Source organism: Epinephelus fuscoguttatus, linkage group LG14 (genome assembly GCF_011397635.1).
Source record: "Epinephelus fuscoguttatus linkage group LG14, E.fuscoguttatus.final_Chr_v1".
Lineage (NCBI taxonomy): Eukaryota > Metazoa > Chordata > Actinopteri > Perciformes > Serranidae > Epinephelus > Epinephelus fuscoguttatus.
The window spans coordinates 40,861,491-40,884,000 of NC_064765.1; the positions used below are offsets into that span (position 1 = coordinate 40,861,491).

Here is a 22,510-nt window from a genome sequence, read left to right on the forward strand (position 1 = left end):
GATGTGTTGTTTGATCATCACACGTCAAAGTTTCATTAGGTCACATGGCTTATGTACACAACTTGAGCTGGGAGATGACGGCGTGGGGTGACGACGGCGGGGGGCCGAGGTCCCTCCCAACGCTGCTTGCAGCTTTAATTATTATTATTATTATTATTATTATTATTGTTTCTTTCTTTCTTTCAGCGTACGCGACTTTCAACTGGAATTTGACCCCCTAAACATGCTTGAAAACTCACCAAAATTGGCATGCCTGTCAGGACTGGCGAAAAATTTTATAAACTGATGAAATTAATCTGAAAAGTGCCAAAATGGGCTCTCTAGCGCCACCTAGAAACACAAAAATGGCCGCTGCAGCCAGTAGGAACGTCGTAGGAAGATCAAACCAAAACAGCCTCGTTCGTCTCATCAAGACCTACAACTCACGCGCTCGCACCCATGACCTAACTCCAACAGGAAGTGAGATATTTCCCTTTCAAAATAAGAGTTTTCCTCAAAAAAAAAAAAATCCTTTAAAAATCAACTAGTCCGACACCGTTTATCGTATCGGCTTCAAACTCGCACACATTATTCTTCAACGTGTCCTTATCAATTATTGTGTGTAACTTTTTCAATCCTCGACTGGTTTGGATGTTATGACGCGTTTCAGGTGATGTGCGTCAAAACCTCCTGAGGATTTGTTGCGCCACCTAGACACACTAAAATGCCCTGTGCTCCGTGTAGGAACCTCGTAGTAAGACCAAACCAAAACTGCCTCGTTCGTCTCATAAAGACCTACAAATGTCGCGCTGCAACCCCTGACCTAACTCCAACAGGAAGTGAGCTGTCGGTCTTTGAATGTAAGATGGCGTTTTTCACAAATTCTGTCGATCAAAAATTATTTGCTCCTACACCGTTTATCATAACTGCTTCAAACTTGCACAAATTACAGCTCTACCCCTGCTAAACATTACTTGTGAAGGACTTTGTCATAACTTGAATGGTTTGGATTTTAGAAGCGTTAGAAGGTGCAGGACACAACTCCTCATGATGATCTCTGGAAGAAAAGATGAGGGCCAACACACTGTAAACCTGTGATTAAGGTGACATTTTTCAGTCCATAGATATACAAGCTTTATATGTTTGCGTTCAGAACAAATTTATCTATCTGGTGATGTTTTCAGATTGAAGATGGGACCCACGGTTTGGCATCTGGAAGCATTTGTTTGAGAAAGTTTCAAGCCATTCTGCTCTGTGTCTGAGCTGCATGCAGTCCTTAATTAGCATAGCAAAGGCTTCACTCTGACAGTCTGTGTGTCAGAGTGAAGTGTGTATGTGTGTGGTCACACACACATGAGGTTTTAAATTACTTTAAAAATGACCTTAAAAGTATTTCCATGTATTTTATCAATTTTATGTCTCTGAACCCAAGAGACTGACCTGGAGGGTTGCAGTAAATCACCTCATTTCAAGTACAAGTCAGTAACAGTGTTACAAACATCAGGAAAGAATATACATCTTTGAGGAAATGTTACATTCAACAACACAGTAGTCTCATCAAACACCTTTCTTTTGATGTAATTGACAGAAAAATTAAATGCTGTGTTTTTGATGCATATAACATTATGTATACTTGTGCAATCTGTAACATTGTCTGCCACAAACAGGAAGTATGTGAACGTGTGAGATATGTCAATATGTCAGCAAACTCTCTCTCTCCCTCCCTGTCCCCCTCTCTCTCTCTCTCTCTCTCTCTCTCTCTCTCTCTCTCTCTCTCTCTCTCTCTCTCTCTCTCTAGTGTCCTGTTACTGCATGTCAGTAACTCGGCCTCTTCTTCAGAGCCTTTGTGCTCCACTGTCTTGCAGGTTAACTTCTATCACAAACTGTCAAAGTTTCATTAGGTCACATGGCTTATGTCTACAAATTGCAAAATATACGCTCACACCACCTTCATAAGAACCCTTTACAGTTTTTAAAATTGAGTTTGACTTATGATTCTGGCTATTGTGGTACAACATGTGGGAAGTATATATTAATATCTGATGGTATACATATGTGACAATAATCATATGTGTGTAATAACAGGAGAAGTATGGCACACACAGACAGAAACGGACACACACACACACACACACACACACACACACACACACACACCAGTCCCTATCCCCCCTCCCTCTCTCTCTCTCTCTCTCTCTCTCTCTCTCTCTCTCTCTCCCCCCTCTGTCCTCTTTCTCCCTCTCTGCATGTTGAGAACTCGGCCGTCTATGTCTGTCTGTCTGTGTTTCTCATACTTCTACTGTTATTATACACATATGATTAGTGTCACATATGTATACAATCAGATATTAATTCAACATATTGTACTATAGTTGCCAGAATTATAATTATAATATTATTACTTTTATTAATGTTGTTGTAAGCTACATTATGTGCAATAAACATTTGGGAGCTGCTATGACAGATTGCCAGTCTGATCCTTGTGCACAGTGTTATTAAATCAAATAAATATAAAAACGACAGAGGTTTGATTTGAGCTGAGGATGAATTTGTGCAGTGTAATATTTGAACGTTAAGACAAAAAGTGATGCTCAAAGAAATGACTGATCTGCAAAAATTCAGTAACTTAAGACAGTCCTGAGTAACAAAGAAATGTGCAGCAGGTTAACTTCTATCACAGCGGTGCCTGGCTGGTGACATGTGAGGTTGTGTTGCTGCTGTAGTGTGAAATGCCTCCTGCTGATTTTGTTATCATTACTTATTAGTCAAACTGAGCTTGAAGTCACCTAATGACATGGTCATTAATTAGCATAACAATGGCTTCACTCTGACAGACACAAGCCTGTGTGTGTGTTTGTGTGTGTGATGTTATTTGAATGTAAGGTGACATTTTTCACAAATTCTGTCGATCAAAAATTATTTGCTCCTACACCGTTTATCATAACTGCTTCAAACTTGCACAAATTACAGCTCTACCCCTGCTGAACATTACTTGTGAAGGACTTTGTCATAACTTGAACAGTTTGGATTTAAGAAGCGTTAGAAGGTGCAGGACACAACTCCTCATGATGATCTCTGGAAGAAAAGATGAGGGCCAACACACTGTAAACTTGTGATTAAGGTGACATTTTTCAGTCCATAGACATACAAGCTTTATATGTTTGTGTTCAGAACAAATTTATCTATCTGGTGATGCTTTTAGATTGAAGATGGGACCCACGGTTTGGAATCTGGAAGGATTTGTTTGAGAAAGTTTCAAGCCATTCTGCTCTGTGTGTGAGATGCAGCTCTCATCAATTAGCATAACAAAGGCTTCACTCTGACACACTGTCAGAGTGAAGTGTGTGTGGTCACACAGACATGACAGTATAACATTTACCAAACTCATTCCTAAAACTTTGTCATACATATGTGACAATAATCATATGTGTATAATAACAGTAGAAGTATAACACACACAGACAGACACGGACACACAGAGACACACAGACAGACAGACACCCACACACACTCCACTCCCTTTTATTATACACATATGATTAGTGTCACATATGTATACAATCAGATATTAATTCAACATATTGTACACACACTCCACTCCCTGCGGGCGCCGTCGGTGGCGTTCTGTGTCTGGCTCTCTCTCCCCTCTCTGTCCTCTTTCTCCCTTTTCTCCCTTTCTGCATGTCTAACTTTCGATCGTCTATGTCTGTGTGTGTTATACTTCTACTGTTATTATACACATATGATTATTGTCACATATGTATACTATCAGATATTAATTCAACATATTGTACCACAATTGCTAGAATTATAATTTTAATATTATTCCTTTCATTAATGTTGTTGTAAGCTACTGTCATGATCATCTCTCCGGCATCTCTCTCTGTCTCCCCTTCTGTCTCATGGGGTCCTGAGGATAGACGGATGTTGTATGCTGTAAAGCCCTGTGAGGCAAATTGTGATTTGTGATATTGATTGATTGATTGATCGATATTTGTTTCTTGACTCAACAGCATTCAGTGACAGTATTTCAGTTACAGATGTAGTAAATTTAAAGACTCTGCAATGTTGCACCATTGCTCGCTCAGAAATATTAACAAATAATTTGCAATATTAGGCTATAGGAATTATGTTCCATCAGTGTGACTAATAACATCATTGATAGAGATTATTAGTCATTGATAGTACGTCTTTGAAGCGTCATAAAGATTTTTAAAATGTAAACAATAAGACCTACATATTATGAGCATTAAACATTTCAGAGCTGATCTGACAGACTGACAGTCTGGTCCTTGTGCACAGTGTTATTAAAACAAATAAATATAAAAACGACAGAGGTTTGATTTGATCATCACACATGTCAAAGTTTCATTAGGTCACATGGCTTATGTCTACAAATTGCAAAATATATGCTCACACCACCTTCATAAGAACCCTTTACAGTTTTTAAAACTGAGTTTGACTTATGATTCTGGCTATTGTGGTACAACATGTGGGAAGTATATATTAATATCTGATGGTATACATATGACAATAATCATATGTCTACAATAGCAGTAGAAGTATGGCACACACAGACAGACATGGACACACACAGAGACACACACACACACACACACACACACACACACTCCACTCCCTATCCCCTCTCTCTCTCTCTATCTCTCTCTCTCTCTATCTCTCTCTCTCTCTCTCTCTCTCTCTCTCTCTCTCTTCCCTCTGTCCACTCTCTCTCGTCTCTCCCTCTCTGCATGTTGAGAACTGGGCCGTCTATGTCTGTCTGTCTGTGTGTGTCATACTTCTAGTGTTATTATACACATATTATTAGTGTCACATATGTATACAATCAGATTTAATTCAACATTTGTAGGTCTTAGTATATATTTGTGTCTGTTTGCTGCACTTAGATCCTCAAAGCAGCCAGTACACCTCACTCAAGCTTTCACTAGGTCACATGATTTCAAATGAATATGGATGTGTTGTTTGATCATCACACATGTCAAAGTTTCATTAGGTCACATGGCTTGTGTCTACAAGTTTCAAATTATAAGCTCACACCACCTTCATAAGAACCTTGCATTTTTAACCCTGCGGGCCCCCTTATAAAAAATCACACCTGTCCCCTTCGGAACGGTGTGAACAACAGAAAAATATTAAATATTAACATATTTCTCTACATTTTTTTTGCTTAAATCTTTTAAGCAACTTTTTCTCAGATTATGCATATCTAATATTCATTCCTTTTTAGGATTTTCACAATATATTTGCCATTTTATTTACATGAAGTCACTGTTACTTTAATGAAAAAAACATGAATTAAGATTAACTATATAATAAATGTTGGATGTTATCACAGTCTGTGATATATGAATGATAAATAACAACACCAATTTTGATGCATTATCATTTTTGGGGGCAGTTTCTATTTTTCAATAAAAATAGACACTGTTCCTCTTCAGGACTTTTTTTTTTGTTGTTGAAAAACAACCATAAAAATATTATTTTTTATTTTTTTTTATTTTTAACTCCTAGTCAGAGTATACATACCAAATATTCATTGTGGGTGTATGTATGAGAGAGAAAGACAGGGAGATATATTATATTATATTATTTATATATATATATATATATATATATATATATATGTAGAGAGAGAGAGAGAGAGAGACATGGAGAAAAAAAAAATGTAACCTTCAAGCAACCTGCAGTTCATAATTTGCAAATTTTAGCAACACAATTACACTCACACACACACACACACACACACACACACACACACACACACACACACTCCACTCCCTGTCCCTCCTCTCTCTCTCTCTCTCTCTCTGTCTCTCTTTCTCCCCCCTCTCCCCTCTCTCTCCCTTCTCTCCCTCTCTGCATGTCACTAACTCTGCCGTACTGCATGTCAGTAGTATACATACCAAATATTCATTGTGGGTGTATGTATGAGAGAGAAAGACAGTGAGAGAGAGATAGACAGAGAGAGAGAGAGAGAGAGAGAGAGAGAGAGAGAGAGAGAGAGAGAGAGAGAGAGAGAGACATGGAGAAAAAAAATAATGTAACGTTAGAGCAACCTGCAGCTCATAATTTGCAAATTTTAGCGACACAATAACACTCACACACACACAAACACTCCACTCCCTCTCCCCCCTCTCTCTCTCTGTCTCTCTTTCTCCCCCCTCTCTCCTCTCTCTCCCTTCTCTCCCTCTCTGCTCGTCACTAACTGCCGTACTGCATATCAGTAACTCGGCCTCTTCTCCAGAGCCTTTGTGTTCCACTGTCTTGCAGGTTAACTTCTATCACAGCGGTGCCTGGATAGTGTGGTGTGTGTGGTTGTGTTGCTGCTGTGGTGTCAAATGCATCCTGCTGATTCTGTTATCATTAGTCATTAGTCAAACTGAACTTGAAGTGCCTGTGCTGTCACCTAAGTACGTGGTCATTAATTAGCATAACAATGGCTTCACTCTGACAGACACAGGCCTGTGTGTGTTTGTGTGTGTGTTGTTTGATCATCGCACATGTCAAAGTTTCATTAGGTCACATGGCTTAGGTCTGCAACTTGAGCTGGGGGACGACGGCGGGGGGCCGAGGTCCCTCCCAACGCTGCTTGCAGCTTTAATTAGGGACCTCGGCCTGAAAGGGCGAGGACCCTCTTGTTCTTGTAGTGTTTATTATTATTATTATTATTATTATTATTATTGTTTCTTTCTTTCTTTCAGCGTACGCGACTTTCAACTGGAATTTGACCCCCTAAACATGCTCGAAAACTCACCAAAATTGGCATGCCTGTCAGGACTGGCGAAAAATTTTATAAACTGATGAAATTAATCTGAAAAGTGCCAAAATGGGCTCTCTAGCGCCACCTAGAAACACAAAAATGGCTGCTGCAGCCAGTAGGAACGTTGTAGGAAGATCAAACCAAAACAGCCTCGTTCGTCTCATCAAGACCTACAAATCACGCTCACACCCATGACCTAACTCCAACAGGAAGTGAGATATTTCCCTTTCAAAATAAGAGTTTTCCTCAAAAAAAAAATTCCTTTAAAAATCAACTAGTCCGACACCGTTTATCGTATCGGCTTCAAACTCGCACACATTATTCTTCAACGTGTCCTTATCAATTATTGTGCGTAACTTTTTCAATCCTCGACTGGTTTGGATGTTATGGCGCGTTTCAGGTGATGTGCGCCAAAACCTCCTGAGGATTTGTTGTGCCACCTAGACACACTAAAATGCCGGTGCGACGGTAGGAACCACTTAGAAAGACCAAACAAAAACTGTCTCGTTCGTCTCATAAAGACCTACAAATGTCGTGCTGCAACCCCTGACCTAACTCCAACAGGAAGTGAGCTGTCGGTCTTTGAATGTAAGATGGCGTTTTTCACAAATTCTGTCGATCAAAAATTATTTGCTCCTACACCGTTTATCATAACTGCTTCAAACTTGCACAAATTACAGCTCTACCTGCTGAACATTACTTGTGAAGGACTTTGTCATAACTTGAACGGTTTGGATTTAAGAAGCGTTAGAAGGTGCAGGACACAACTCCTCATGATGATCTCTGGAAGAAAAGATGAGGGCCAACACACTGTAAACCTATGATTAAGGTGACATTTTTCAGTCCATAGACATACAAGCTTTATATGTTTGCGTTCAGAACAAATTTATCTATCTGGTGATGTTTTTAGATTGAAGATGGGACCCACGGTTTGGCATCTGGAAGCATTTGTTTGAGAAAGTTTCAAGCCATTCTGCTCTGTGTCTGAGCTGCATGCAGTCCTTAATTAGCATAACAAAGGCTTCACTCTGACAGTCTGTGTGTCAGAGTGAAGTGTGTATGTGTGTGGTCACACACACATGAGGTTTTAAATTACTTTAAAAATGACCTTTAAAGTATTTCCATGTATTTTATCAATTTTATGTCTTTGAACCCAAGAGACTGACCTGGAGGGTTGCAGTAAATCACCTCATTTCAAGTACAAGTCAGTAACAGTGTTACAAACATCAGGAAAGAATATACATCTTTGAGGAAATGTTACATTCAACAACACAGTAGTCTCATCAAACACCTTTCTTTTGATGTAATTGACAGAAAAATTAAATGCTGTGTTTTTGATGTATACAACATTATGTATACTTCGTGCAATCTGTAACTTTGTCTGCCACAAACAGGAAGTATGTGAACATGTGAGATATGTCAATATGTCAGCAAACTCTCTCTCTCTCCCTCCCTGTCCCCCCATCTGTCTCTCTCTCTCTCTCTCTCTCTCTCTCTCTCTCTCTCGTGTCCTGTTACTGCATGTCAGTAACTCGGCCTCTTCTTCAGAGCCTTTGTGCTCCACTGTCTTGCAGGTTAACTTCTATCACAAACTGTCAAAGTTTCATTAGGTCACATGGCTTATGTCTACAAATTGCAAAATATACGCTCACACCACCTTCATAAGAACCCTTTACAGTTTTTACAGTTGAGTTTGACTTATGATTCTGGCTATTGTGGTACAACATGTGGGAAGTATATATTAATATCTGATGGTATACATATGTGACAATAATCATATGTGTGTAATAACAGGAGAAGTATGGCACACACAGACAGAAACGGACACACACACACACACACACACACACACACACACACACACACACACACCAGTCCCTATCCCCCCTCCCTCTCTCTCTCTCTCTCTCTCTCTCTCTCTCCTCCCTCTGTCCACTTTCTCTCGTCTCTCCCTCTCTGCATGTTGAGAACTCAGCCGTCTATGTCTGTCTGTCTGTGTGTGTCATACTTCTAGTGTTATTATACACATATTATTAGTGTCACATATGTATACAATCAGATTTTAATTCAACATTTGTGGGTCTTAGTATATATTTGTGTCTGTTTGCTGCACTTAGATCCTCAAAGCAGCCAGTACACACCACTCAAGCTTTCACTAGGTCACATGAATTTAAATGAATATGGATGTGTTATTTGATCATCACACATGTCAAAGTTTCATTAGGTCACATGGCTTGTGTCTGCAAGTTTCATATTATAAGCTCACACCACCTTCATAAGAACCTTGCATTTTTAACCCTGCGGGCCCCCTTATAAAAAATCACACCTATCCCCTTCGGAATGGTGTGAACAACAGAAAAATATTAAATATTAACATATTTCTCTACATTTTTTTGCTTAAATCTTTTAAGCAACTTGTTCTCAGATTATGCATATCTAATATTCATTCCTTTTGAGGATTTTCACAATATATTTGCCATTTTATTTACATGAAGTCACTGTTAATTTAATGAAAAAAACATGAATTAAGATTAACCATATAATAAATGTTGGATGGATTTTTTAATTTTATTTATCACAGTCTGTGATATGTGAATGATAAATAACAACACCAATTTTGATGCATTATCATTTTTGGGGGCAGTTTCTATTTTTTCAATAAAAATACACACCGTTCCCCTTCAGGACTTTTTTTTGTCTTTGTTGAAAAACAACCATAAAAATATTAATTTTTTTTTTTGATTTTTAACTCCTAGTCAGAGTATACATACCAAATATTCATTGTGGGTGTATGTATGAGAGAGAAAGACAGGGAGAGAGAGATAAAGAGAGAAAGAGAGGAGAGAGAGAGAGAGAGAGAGAGAGAGAGAGAGAGAAAGACATGGAGAAAAAAAATAATGTAACCTTAAAGCAACCTGCAGCCCATAATTTGCAATTTTTAGCGACACAATTACACACACACACACACACACACACACACTCCACTCCCTGTCCCCCCCCTCTCTCTCTCCCTCTCTCTTTCTCCCCCCTCTGTCCTCTTTCTCCCTTCTCTCCCTCTCTGCATGTCGCTAACTTGGCCGTCTGTGTCTATGTGTGTCATACTTCTACTGTTATAATACACATATGATTAGTGTCACATATGTATACAATCAGATATTAATTCAACATTTGTAGGTCTTAGCATATATTTGTTTCTGTTTGCTGCACTTAGACCCTCTCAACAGCCAGTACATATCACTCAAGCTTTCACTAGGTCACATGATTTCAAATGAATATGGATGTGTTGTTTGATCATCACACATGTCAAAGTTTCATTAGGTCACATGGCTTATGTATACAACTTGAGCTGGGGGATGACGGCGTGGGGGGACGACGGCGAGGGGCCGAGGTCCCTCCCAACGCTGCTTGGCAGCTTTAATTCTTATTATTATTCTTTCTTTCTTTCATCCGCCGCGACTTTAAACTGGAATTTGACCCCCTGAACATGCTCCAAAACTCACCAAAATTGGCATGCATGTCAGGACTGGCGAAAAATTTTATAAAATGAAAAAATTAATCTGAAAAGTGCCAAAATGGGCTCTGTAGCGCCACCTATCAGTCTAGACCACTAAAATGGCCGCTGCAGCCAGTAGGAACGTCGTAGGAAGATCAAACCAAAACAGCCGTGTTCGTCTCATCAAGACCTACAAATCACGCACTCGCACCAATGACCTAAATCCAACAGGAAGTGAGCTATTTCCTTTCAAAGTAAGATTTTTCCGAAAAAACAGAAATTCCTTTAAAAAACATCTCCTCCTACACCATTTATCGTATCGGCTTCAAACTTGCACAGATTATTGTTCAACGTGTCCTTATCAATTATTGTGCGTAACTTTTTCATTACTAGAATGGTTTGGATGTTATGGCGCGTTTCAGGTGATGTGCTCCAAAACCTCCTGACGATTTGTTGTGCCACCTAGACACACTAAAATGCCCGGTGCGACGGGTAGGAACCACTTAGAAAGACCAAACCAAAACTGTCTCGTTCGTCTCATAAAGACCTACAAATGTCGCGCGCAACCCCTGACCTAACTCCAACAGGAAGTGCGCTGTCGGTCTTCGAATGTAAGATGGGGTTTTGGACAAATTCTGTCGATCAAAAATTATTTGCTCCTGCACCGTTTATCATAACTGCTTCAAACTTGCACAAATTACAGCTCTACCCCTGCTGAACATTACTTGTGAAGGACTTTGTCATAACTTGAACGGTTTGGATTTTAGAAGCGTTAGAAGGTGCAGGACACAACTCCTCATGATGATCTCTGGAAGAAAAGATGAGGGCCAACACATTGTAAACTTGTGATTAAGGTCACATTTTTCAGTCCATAGACATACAAGCTTTATATGTTTGCGTTCAGAACGAATTTATCTATCTGGTGATGTTTTCAGATTGAAGATGGGACCCACGGTTTGGCATCTGGAAGGATTTGTTTGAGAAAGTTTCAAGCCATTCTGCTCTGTGTCTGAGCTGCATGCAGTCCTTAATTAGCATAACAAAGGCTTCACTCTGACAGTCTGTGTGTCAGAGTGAAGTGTGTGTTATGTGTGGTCACACACACATGAGGTTTTAAATTACTTTAAAAATGACCTTAAAAGTATTTCCATGTATTTTATCAATTTTATGTCTCTGAACCCAAGAGACTGACCTGGAGGTTGCAGTAAATCACCTCATTTCAAGTACAAGTCAGTAACAGTGTTACAAACATCAGGAAAGAATATACATCTTTGAGGAAATGTTACATTCAACAACACAGTAGTCTCATCAAACACCTTTCTTTTGATGTAATTGACAGAAAAATTAAATGCTGTGTTTTTGATGCATACAACATTATGTATACTGAGTGCAATCTGTAACTCCCTCTGCCAAAAACAGGAAGTATGTAAACATGTGAGATATGTCAAAATGTCAGCAAACACTCTCTCTCTCCCTCCCTGTCCCCCCATCTCTCTCTCTCTCTCTCTCTCTCGTGTCCTGTTACTGCATGTCAGTAACTTGGCCTCTTCTCCAGAGCCTTTGTGCTCCAGTGTCTTGCAGGTTGACTTCTATCACAGCGGTGCCTGGATAGTGTGATGTGTGAGAATTTCAAATATACTCACAATACCTTCAAAAGCACCCTTTACATGTGACATTGAGCTTGACAATGATTACATACATTAGTTGTATACCCAAGCTTTTAACAGATGAAGAGGTTTTAAATTATTGTAAAAACAACCATAAATGTATTTCCATTTATTTGCACTAATTTGATTTCTCTTAATTCAAGTGATTGACGTGGAGGGTTAGAGCAAATTACATAATTTCAAGTGCAAGTCAAGCATAGGAAAGAATCTATTTCGTTGAGGAAATGATATATGAAAAATTACAAGCTATTTTGTTTAATAACTGATGAGTCTTTGTAAAAATCATTGTCTTTTGTTATTCACTGTCCTTTATAATTCATGATTTTTCCATGGTAATGTTCTGGTATTGTGTTAAAATTTTGTTTGTAGTTATGCATTGTTGTCTTTGCAGTATAATGTTTACATAGCAAACCAGAGTGAAGTGTGTGTGTGTGTGTGTGTGTGTGTGTGTGTGTGTGTGTGTGTGTGTGTGTGTGTGTGTGTGTGTGATCACACAGACATGACAGTATAACATTTACCAAACTCATTCCTAAAACTTTGTCATACATATGTGACAATAATCATATGTGTATAATAACAGTAGAATTATGGCACACACAGACAGACACGGACACACAGAGACACACAGACAGACAGACACCCACACACACACTCCACTCCCTTTTATTATACACATATGATTAGTGTCACATATGTATACAATCAGATATTAATTCACACACTACACACACACTCCACTATCCCTGCCCCCTCTCTCTCTCTCTCTCTCTCTCTCTCCCCTCTGTCCTCTTTCTCCCTTTTCTCCCTTTCTGCATGTCTAACTCAGCCGTCTATGTCTGTGTCTGTGTATACTTCTACTGTTATTATACACATATGATTATTGTCACATATGATTTACTATCAGATTAATTCAAATATTGTACCACAATTTCTTGAATTATTATTTTAATATTATTTCGTTCATTAATGTTGTTGTAAGCTACTGTAATGATAATCTCTACTTCATCTCTCTCTATCTCCCCTTCTGTCTCATGGGGTCCTGAGGACAGAGGATGTTGTATGATCATCACACATGTCAAAGTTTCAAATTGTGATTTGTGATATTGATTGATTGATTGATCGATATTTGTTTCTTGACTCAACAGCATTCAGTGACAGTATTTCAGTTACAGATGTAGTAAATTTAAAGACTCTGCAATGTTGCACCATTGCTCACTCAGAAATATTAACAAATAATTTGCAATATTAGGCTATAGGAATTATGTTCCATCAGTGTGACTAATAACATCATTGATAGAGATTATTAGTCATTGATAGTACGTCTTTGAGCGTCATAAAGATTTTTAAAATGTAAACAATAAGACCTACATATTATGAGCATTAAACATTTCAGAGCTGATCTGACAGACTGACAGTCTGGTCCTTGTGCACAGTGTTATTAAAACAAATAAATATAAAAACGACAGAGGTTTGATTTGATCATCACACATGTCAAAGTTTCATTAGGTCACATGGCTTATGTCTACAAATTGCAAAATATATGCTCACACCACCTTCATAAAAACCCTTTACAGTTTTTAAAACTGAGAGAGATGATTCTGGCTATTGAGTAGAGAGATGTGAGAGAAGTATATATTAATATCTGATGGTATACGGATGACAATAATCATATGTCTATAATAGCAGTAGAAGTATGGCACACAGAGACACACACACACACACACACACACACACACCACCCCCTCCCCCCCCCCTCTCTCTCTCTCTCTCTCTCTCTCTCTCTCTCTCTCTCTCTCTCTCTCTCTCTGCATTCAATTCAATAATCTTTATTGTGTCATGACTGTAGATTAACAATATTTCCATAGTCATTAAAATTTAAAAATAAAGTACAATCAGATATTAAGTCAACATTTGTATATATATGAAATATATGTTATATAGATCTCAAAATACACCAATCTACAACACTCAAGCTTTCACTACCAATTTCAAATGAATATGGATGTGAAAAAATGAATCACACATGTCAAAGTTTAGATTGTGAGTTACATGGACTGTAAATATAGACAGGTGTGTCAGGTGTTGTGATGGTTGTCCCTCAGGCTGTGGCATAACCTGACATATGTTGCTGCTGCTAAGCTGCTGACTCTATTCTCTCCAAGGATGTGTTGCATTTTAGTTTGATCAGGCAGAGAATCAAAGTCAGTGACTTTATGTTTTATTTTTGAGAGGAAGTCGGCTCTGATGTGTTCATACTTGCTGCAGTGCAACAGGAAGTGTGTCTCTGTCTCCACTTGTCTGTGTGGACAGAGCTCACACAACCTGTCCTCTCTGGGCAGCCAGGTCTGCCTGTGTCTGCCCGTCTCTGATGCCAAGCTGTGGTCACTGAGTCTGTACATGGTCAAAGTCTTCCTCAGTTTCTCATCAGTCACGGTGCTCAAATATTCTGCCACCGTGTACTGTCTATTTAGAGCCAAATAACACTGAAGTTTGCTTTGTGTTTTTGTGGTCGATGTCCAATAGTTAATGTAATGTTCTTTTTGTTTCTCTATAATTTGGTGGGTCCAGATTGTGTGAGGGCTGTGCTGAGGTCTTGTGTTGTTAGAGGAGCTGAGCCTCAGGACCAGCTGGCTGAGGGGGCTCTTCTCCATGTTCAGTCCGAGTTGGGGTATAGACATACAAGCTTTATATGTTTGCGTTCAGAACAAATTTATCTATCTGGTGATGCTTTCAGATTTAAGATGGGACCCATGGTTTGGCATCTGGAAGGATTTGTTTGAGAAAGTTTCAAGCCATTCTGCTCTGTGTCTGAGCTGCATGCAGTCCTTAATTAGCATAACAAAGGCTTCACTCTGACAGTCTGTGTGTCAGAGTGAAGTGTGTATGTGTGGTCACACACACATGAGGTTTTAAATTACTTTAAAAATGACCTTAAAAGTATTTCCATGTATTTTATCAATTTTATGTCTCTGAACCCAAGAGACTGACCTGGAGGGTTGCAGTAAATCACCTCATTTCAAGTACAAGTCAGTAACAGTGTTACAAACATCAGGAAAGAATATACATCTTTGAGGAAATGTTACATTCAACAAACAACACAGTAGTCTCATCAAACACCTTTCTTTTGATGTAATTGACAGAAAAATTAAATGTAGTCTTTGATGCATACAACATTATGTATACTGAGTGCAATCTGTAACTCCCTCTGCCAAAAACAGGAAGTATGTAAACATGTGAGATATGTCAAAATGTCAGCAAACACTCTCTTTCTCCCTCCCTGTCCCCCCATCTCTCTGTCTCATGTCCTGTTACTGCATGTCACTAAATCGGCCATACTGCATGTCAGTAACTCGGCCTCTTCTCCAGAGCCTTTGTGCTCCAGTGTCTCGCAGGTTGACTTCTATCACAGCGGTGCCTGGATAGTGTGATGTGTGAGGAATTTTCGAAATATAAGCTCACAATACCTTCAAAAGCACCCTTTACATGTGACATTGAGCTTGACAATGATTACATACATTAGTTGTATACCCAAGCTTTTAACAGATGAAGAGGTTTTAAATTATTGTAAAAACAACCATAAATGTATTTCCATTTATTTGCACTAATTTGATTTCTCTTAATTCAAGTGATTGACGTGGAGGGTTAGAGCAAATTACATAATTTCAAGTGCAAGTCAATCATAGGAAAGAATCTATTTCTTTGAGGAAATGATATATGAAAAATTACAAGCTATTTTGTTTAATAACTGATGAGTCTTTGTAAAAATCATTGTCTTTTGTTATTCACTGTCCTTTATAATTCATGATTTTTCCATGGTAATGTTCTGGTATTGTGTTAAAATTTTGTTTGTAGTTATGCATTGTTGTCTTTGCAGTATAATGTTTACATAGCAAACCAGAGTGAAGTGTGTGTGTGTGTGTGTGTGTGTGTGTGTGTGTGTGTGTGTGTGTGTGTGTGTGTGTGTGATCACACAGACATGACAGTATAACATTTACCAAACTCATTCCTAAAACTTTGTCATACATATGTGACAATAATCATATGTGTATAATAACAGTAGAATTATGGCACACACAGACAGACACGGACACACAGAGACACACAGACAGACAGACACCCACACACACACTCCACTCCCTTTTATTATACACATATGATTAGTGTCACATATGTATACAATCAGATATTAATTCAACATATTGTACACACACTCCACTCCCTGCCCCCCCCCCCCCTCTTTCTCTGTCTCTCTCTCTCTCCCCCCTCTGTCCTCTTTCTCCCTTTTCTCCCTTTCTGCATGTCTAACTCGGTCGACGAGGTCGGTTTGTGTTAGACTTCTACTGTTATTATACACATATGATTATTGTCACATAGGTATACTATCAGATATTAATTCAACATATTGTACCACAATTGCTAGAATTTTATATTATTAATTTTAATTAATGTTGTTGTATTAATGTCATGTAAGTCATCTCTCCGGCATCTCTCTCGGTCTCCCCGTCTGGCTCATGGGGACCTGAGGACAGAGGGATGTTGTATGCGGTAAAGGCCTGGGAGGCATATTGTTACTTGTGATATTGATTGATTGATTTATAGATATTTTTTTCTTGACTCAACAGAATTAATTGACAGTATTTAAGTTACAGATGTAGTAAATTTAAAGACTCTGCAATGTTGCACCATTGCTCACTCAGAAATATTAACAAATAATTTGCAATATTAGGCTATAGGAATTATGTTCCATCAGTGTGACTAATAACATCATTGATAGAGATTATTAGTCATTGATAGTACGTCTTTGAAGGCGTCATAAAGATTTTTAAAATGTAAAAAATAAGACCTACATATTCTGAGCATTAAACATTTACGAGCTTATCTGACAGCCTGACAGTCTGGTCCTTGTGCACCGTGTTATTAAAACAAATAAATATAAACACGACAGAGGTTTGATTTGATCAGCACACATGTCAAAGTTTCATTAGGTCACATGGCTTATGTCTATTGCAAAATATATGCTCACACCACACCTTCATAAAAACCCTTTAAAACTGAGTTTGACTTATGATTCTGGCTATTGTTGTACAACATGTGGGAAGTATATATTAATATCTGATGGTATACATATGACAATAATCATATGTCTACAATAGCAGTAGAAGTATGGCACACACAGACAGACACAGACAGACACACACTCCACTCCCTGTTCCCTCTCTCTCTCTCTCTCTCTCTTTCTCTCTCTCAATTCTCAAATCAATAATCTATATTGTAATGACTGTAGATTCTAATAATAAGACATTAAAAATTTACAAATAAAGTACAATAATAAAAGTAAGTCAGAAAACTATAAAAAAAAAGATGAAATATATGTTATATAATACAAAATACACCAATCTACAACACAATATACCAATATATAATATAGGGAAAAAAATGAATAAAGAAAAATGTAGATTGTGAGTTACAAGGACTGTAAATATAGACAGGTGTGTCAGGTGTTGTGATGGTTGTCCCTCAGGCTGTGGCATAACCTGACATATGTTGCTGCTGCTAAGCTGCTGACTCTGTGCTCTCCAAGGATGTGTTGCATTTTAGTTTGATCAGGCAGAGAATCAAAGTCAGTGACTTTATGTTTTATTTTTGAGAGGAAGTCGGCTCTGATGTGTTCATACTTGCTGCAGTGCAACAGGAAGTGTGCCAGGTCTGCCTGTGTCTGCCCGTCTCTATGGCCAAGCTGTGGTCACTGAGTCTGTACATGGTCAAAGTCTTCCTCAGTTTCTCATCAGTCACGGTGCTCAGATATTCTGCCACGTACTGTCTGCCACCTTTACTGTCTAAATAACAAATAACACTGAAGTTTGCTGTGCGTTTTTTTGGTCGAAGACAAAAAGTTAATGTAAAGTACTTTTAGTTTCTCTATAATTTTGTGGGTCCAGATTGTGTCAGGGCTGTGATGAGGTCTTGTGTTGTTAGAGTAGCTGAGCCTCAGGACCAGCTGGCTGAGGGGGCTCTTCTCCATGTTCTCCTCTTGGCATTGCAGAGCTTTGTAGTGGTAGGAGTTGGGGTCACTTGTTTTAAGGTGTTTATAAAATTTGATGGCTCTTTTTTGAATTCTAATTAAAAGGGGGAATTGGCCTAGCTCAGCTCGGCACCCGTTGTTGGGGGTGTTCCTGTGCACTCTGAGGATGCTCTTGCAAATCTCTGTATGCAGGATTTCGATGGGGTGTTTGTCCCATTTTTCAAAATCTTGATTTGCAAGATCTCTCTCTCTCTCTCCCCCCTCTGTCCTCTTTCTCCCTTCTCTCCCTTTCTGCATGTCGCTAACTCGGCCGTCTATGTCTGTCTGTCTGTGTGTGTCGTACTTCTACTGTTATTATACACATATGATTAGTTTCACATATGTATACAATCAGATATTAATTCAACATATTGGTTTAGATTTTAGAAGTGTTAGAAAGTGCAGGACACAACTCCTCATGATGATCTCTGGAAGAAAATATGAGGGCCAACACACTGTAAACCTGTGATTAAGGTGACATTTTTCAGTCCATAGACATACAAGCTTTATATTTTTGCATTCAGAACAAATGTATCTATCTGGTGATGCTTTCAGATTGAAGATGGGACCCATGGTTTGGGATCTGGAAGGATTTGTTTGAGAAAGTTTCAAGCCATTCTGCTCTGTGTGTGAGCTGCATGCAGTCCTTAATTAGCATAACAAAGGCTTCACTCTGACAGTCTGTGTGTCAGAGTGAAGTGTGTGTGGTCACACAGACATGACAGTATAACATTTATCAAACTCATTCCTAAAACTTTGAAAGAAATGCCTGATACCAAAAACCTCTAAATGCAAGATATCCTGGTGAAACTCTTTCACCTCATGAAGAATCAGTCAAGCTTTCACTGCTTCACATGATTTCAAATGAATATGGATGTGTTGTTTGATCATCACACATGTCAAAGTTTCATTAGGTCACATGGCTTTTGTCTACAAATTGCAAAATATACGCTCACACCACCTTCATAAGAACCCTTTACAGTTTTTAAAATTGAGTTTGACTTATGATTCTGGCTATTGTGGTACAACACGTGGGAAGTATATATTAATATCTAATAGTATACAAATGTGACAATAATCATATGTGTATAATAACAGTAGAAGTATGGCACACACAGACAGACAGAGACACAGACACACACTCCACTGCTTGTCGTCCCCCCCCCCCCCCCGTCCTCTTTCTCCCTTTTCTCCCTCTCTGTATGTGGCTAACTCGGCCGTCTATGTCTGTCTGTCTGTCTGTGTCATACTTCTACTGTTATTATACAAATATGATAAGTGTCACATATTTATACAATCACATATTAATTCAACATATTGTACTATAATTGCCAGAATTATAATTATAATATTATTACTTTTATTAATGTTGTTGTAAGCTACATTATGTGCAATAAACATTTCAGAGCTTTGAGGTTTGAGGTTTGATTTGAGCTGAGGATAATTCATGCAGTGTAATAATTGAACGTTAAGACAAAAAGTGATGTTCAAAGAAATGACTGATCTGCATAAATTCAGTAACTTAAGACAGTCCTGAGTAACAAAGAAATATGCAGCAGGTTAACTTCTATCACAGCGGTGCCTGGATCGTGTGACGTGTGAGGTTGTGTTGCTGCTGTAGTGTGAAATGACTCCTGCTGATTCTGTTAACATTAGTCATTAGTCAAACTGAGCTTGAAGTGCCTGTGCTGTCACCTAAGTACGTGGTCATTAATTAGCATAATAATGGCTTCACTCTGACAGACACAGGCCTGTGTGTGTTTGTGTGTGTGTGTTGTTTGATTATCGCACATGTCAAAGTTTCATTAGGTCACATGGCTTACGTCTGCAACTTGAGCTGGGGGACGACGGCGGGGGGCCGAGGTCCCTCCCAACACTGCTTGCAGCTTTAATTATTTGTTTGCTTTGGGGGGTATTTGTTATTTTACTCGGCTCTCCTCTGCTCTGCTGACTGTAGGATGCGCGTTCAGGCATGTCTGGGCTCGTGGCTTTGGACAGAGCACTGACAGGAGGGGGAGCAGGAGGTGGAGCTTAGAGGAGGTGCTGCTTTCAAATCTTGCTAGCTCTCCAACATTACCAACTATAGCTTCAAGAATATGGTCATACTTTACCTTAACAGCGAAAGATACCGGTGTTTCACTTCCACAGAGGCTATTCCTCAACAGTGGGCGGGGCAGTAATACCATTTGTGGGAGATACGTGCTGTTTTGATTGACACTCCTGACATCCAATGGAGATACGTTTTAAATAGATGCAGACCTGCCAACCTGTACGCATTTGGCGTACCAGGCACGCATTTTGACATCAAAGTACGCTGGTACGATTTGATGCACATCACTCGATCGCGCATTTCGCCGGTTTCAGTGTATTTGTCTATGCAAGATGTTACTCAAGTTGATACCCAGTGAATATAGGTGCGTAGGCGGAACGAAAAGATTTCGGCCAATCAGATTGCTGCATATTGCCCCCCCGCCCTCCCATCCACGGCTGACTAAGAAAGATGCGCTTGATTCAGTTCCATCCAGTTAGAGACAGTACACTGTCGCCCTCACCGTCAAGATAGATGAACCCTCTTCGCCCACACCTCTGGGTAGTCCTCAGTGATGACTCTGTCAAGTCAAACAACGCTGACAGGTAAAATGACGTAAGAAATGCAAAAATTGAGAGCTTTGGGAGCTTCTGTCTGTAAGCAGTTAGCTTCTGTCTGTAAACAGTTAACTTTAGCTTGTGTCTATTAGAGCTAGCTTCTATCTTAGCAGTTAGCTTCTGTCCGTAAACAGTTAACTACAGTCTCATAGCAGTTAGCTTCTGTCTGTTAGCAGTTAGCTCTTATTAGCTCCTCACCGTCAGCTCAGACCGGAGTTACCGTGTGTTTAGTCCGGTAGACGGTAGCACCTTCTCACGCCCGTTTAAGAAATCTCACTCCACCACTGAGTCCTTTTTTATTTATTTTTTTACGCCCTCTCGTGTGTTCACTCATGTGTGTGTGTGTGTGTGTGTGTGCGGGCACGTGTGTGCACACCCAACGGGGCCAAACTCCGCCGTGAGCAATACAGAGAGCAGGGGAGGATTGTAAACGCGCGACCATGTAGAGACAGAAATGACACGCGGTCTGTAAATAAGATAAATAACGTAAGGCTATTTAGTTTGTTTAATAAAAGGACAAGGTACAGGACAAGGTACCTGTTCTATAGGAAAGGTTACCTTAAGTGACTTCTTTGTGATCTGGCACTATATAGAAAATAAAATTAAATAAAATTAACTTGACCTTTAAGGGGGGCAGGGCGGGGTGCCCCCCTAATAAAATGGTAGGGCAAACACTGAAGTAAATAGTGTCAAAGTCGCCTGTTGTCGACACATTGCTGGTGAGAATTGTACCAAGGTAAGCAAATTGCAGACAAATTTACATTCAACTGTGTTATGAAACCATGTGCCCTGCCTGAATAACTATAACACACTTATGATAAAAGACTTTTTGTTTGATGAGTCTGCTGAATTTCTATAAGAAAAAAACAAGGCAATAAGGAGAGAGTAGTTCTAATAGGTGTCGTACTACACAAGAACATGATGAGGAATGCTAATGTAATGCACTTGTCTATGATCTAGTATCTATTTCTGTATGAAATTGCATGAAAATAGGATTTCGCCATGTGATGTTTCACCCCCCGAATCCCACTTGAAATCTTTCTTTTTGTCACAACAGGACATATTACTGTATTTTTTAAGCAGATGATCAATACTACCATCAGATTGATGAAATTGACCTTGATCTGTGCCATAAAACAAAGATTGGGCGTCTATGGACTTATGTGGGGCTTAGGCCTATAGATATGAATATGTAAACGTACGCTCGTTTCTTCTGTTTGCCACATGTGCATATTGACTTTTATGGTTAAAAAAAAAAAAAAAAAAAAAGTGCCGCCGTGTCCGCATATGTTCATGACCACGCACAAGTGTCTGGTAAGGTGGTACTCATAACCTTTCTTCAAGGTTGGCAGGTCTGTAGATGGCGTCGTAAAGCGTCTTTCCATTGGTCATGTAGATACCCAACACATCAGAAATTTGAAGAAATTCCATCAAGGTGTTCTTGAAATATTGTCTTCACAAAGATGAGAAAGAAGTCACAGTGAACTTGACTGTGAACTTGAATGATGATGATTGTATGCCTGTGTCCCTCCTAGTGCTTTTTAAAACCAGCCTCATCAGTAGCACCCCAGTGAATCGTAGCCTGTGGCAGATTTCACACTGCTGTAGGTAAACCCAACGTAGCGAAAGTATCATTTCCATATGATCCGTGTGACTGATTCTAATTTTGATTTCTAATTTGCAACGGTGCTACAATGAGTCAAACTCATATGTCTGTAAGCCCCTAACCGAAGACAAGTTTCTATCATCATGTGATATACAATAAAGTTTTTTGAATCTTCTGAATCTTGAAACTGTCTGTTGTAAAAACAACCAACCTGCAGCATTTATCAAAGTTGTGCTAGCTGTTCTACACCACAGAGTGTGCAACCACTGGATCTTCA

At 39.2% G+C, this 22,510-nt stretch overlaps 1 long non-coding RNA gene across 1 annotated transcript; it reads left to right on the forward strand.

Annotated features, from left to right (window-relative positions):
- The first annotated feature begins 762 nt into the window (after nt 1-762).
- Nucleotides 763-11,451, forward strand: LOC125901002 (uncharacterized). Its single transcript, XR_007450913.1, has 3 exons — nt 763-1,082; nt 7,590-7,844; nt 11,364-11,451. It is a non-coding gene; the product is annotated as an uncharacterized LOC125901002 (long non-coding RNA).
- The last annotated feature ends 11,059 nt before the right edge of the window (nt 11,452-22,510 follow it).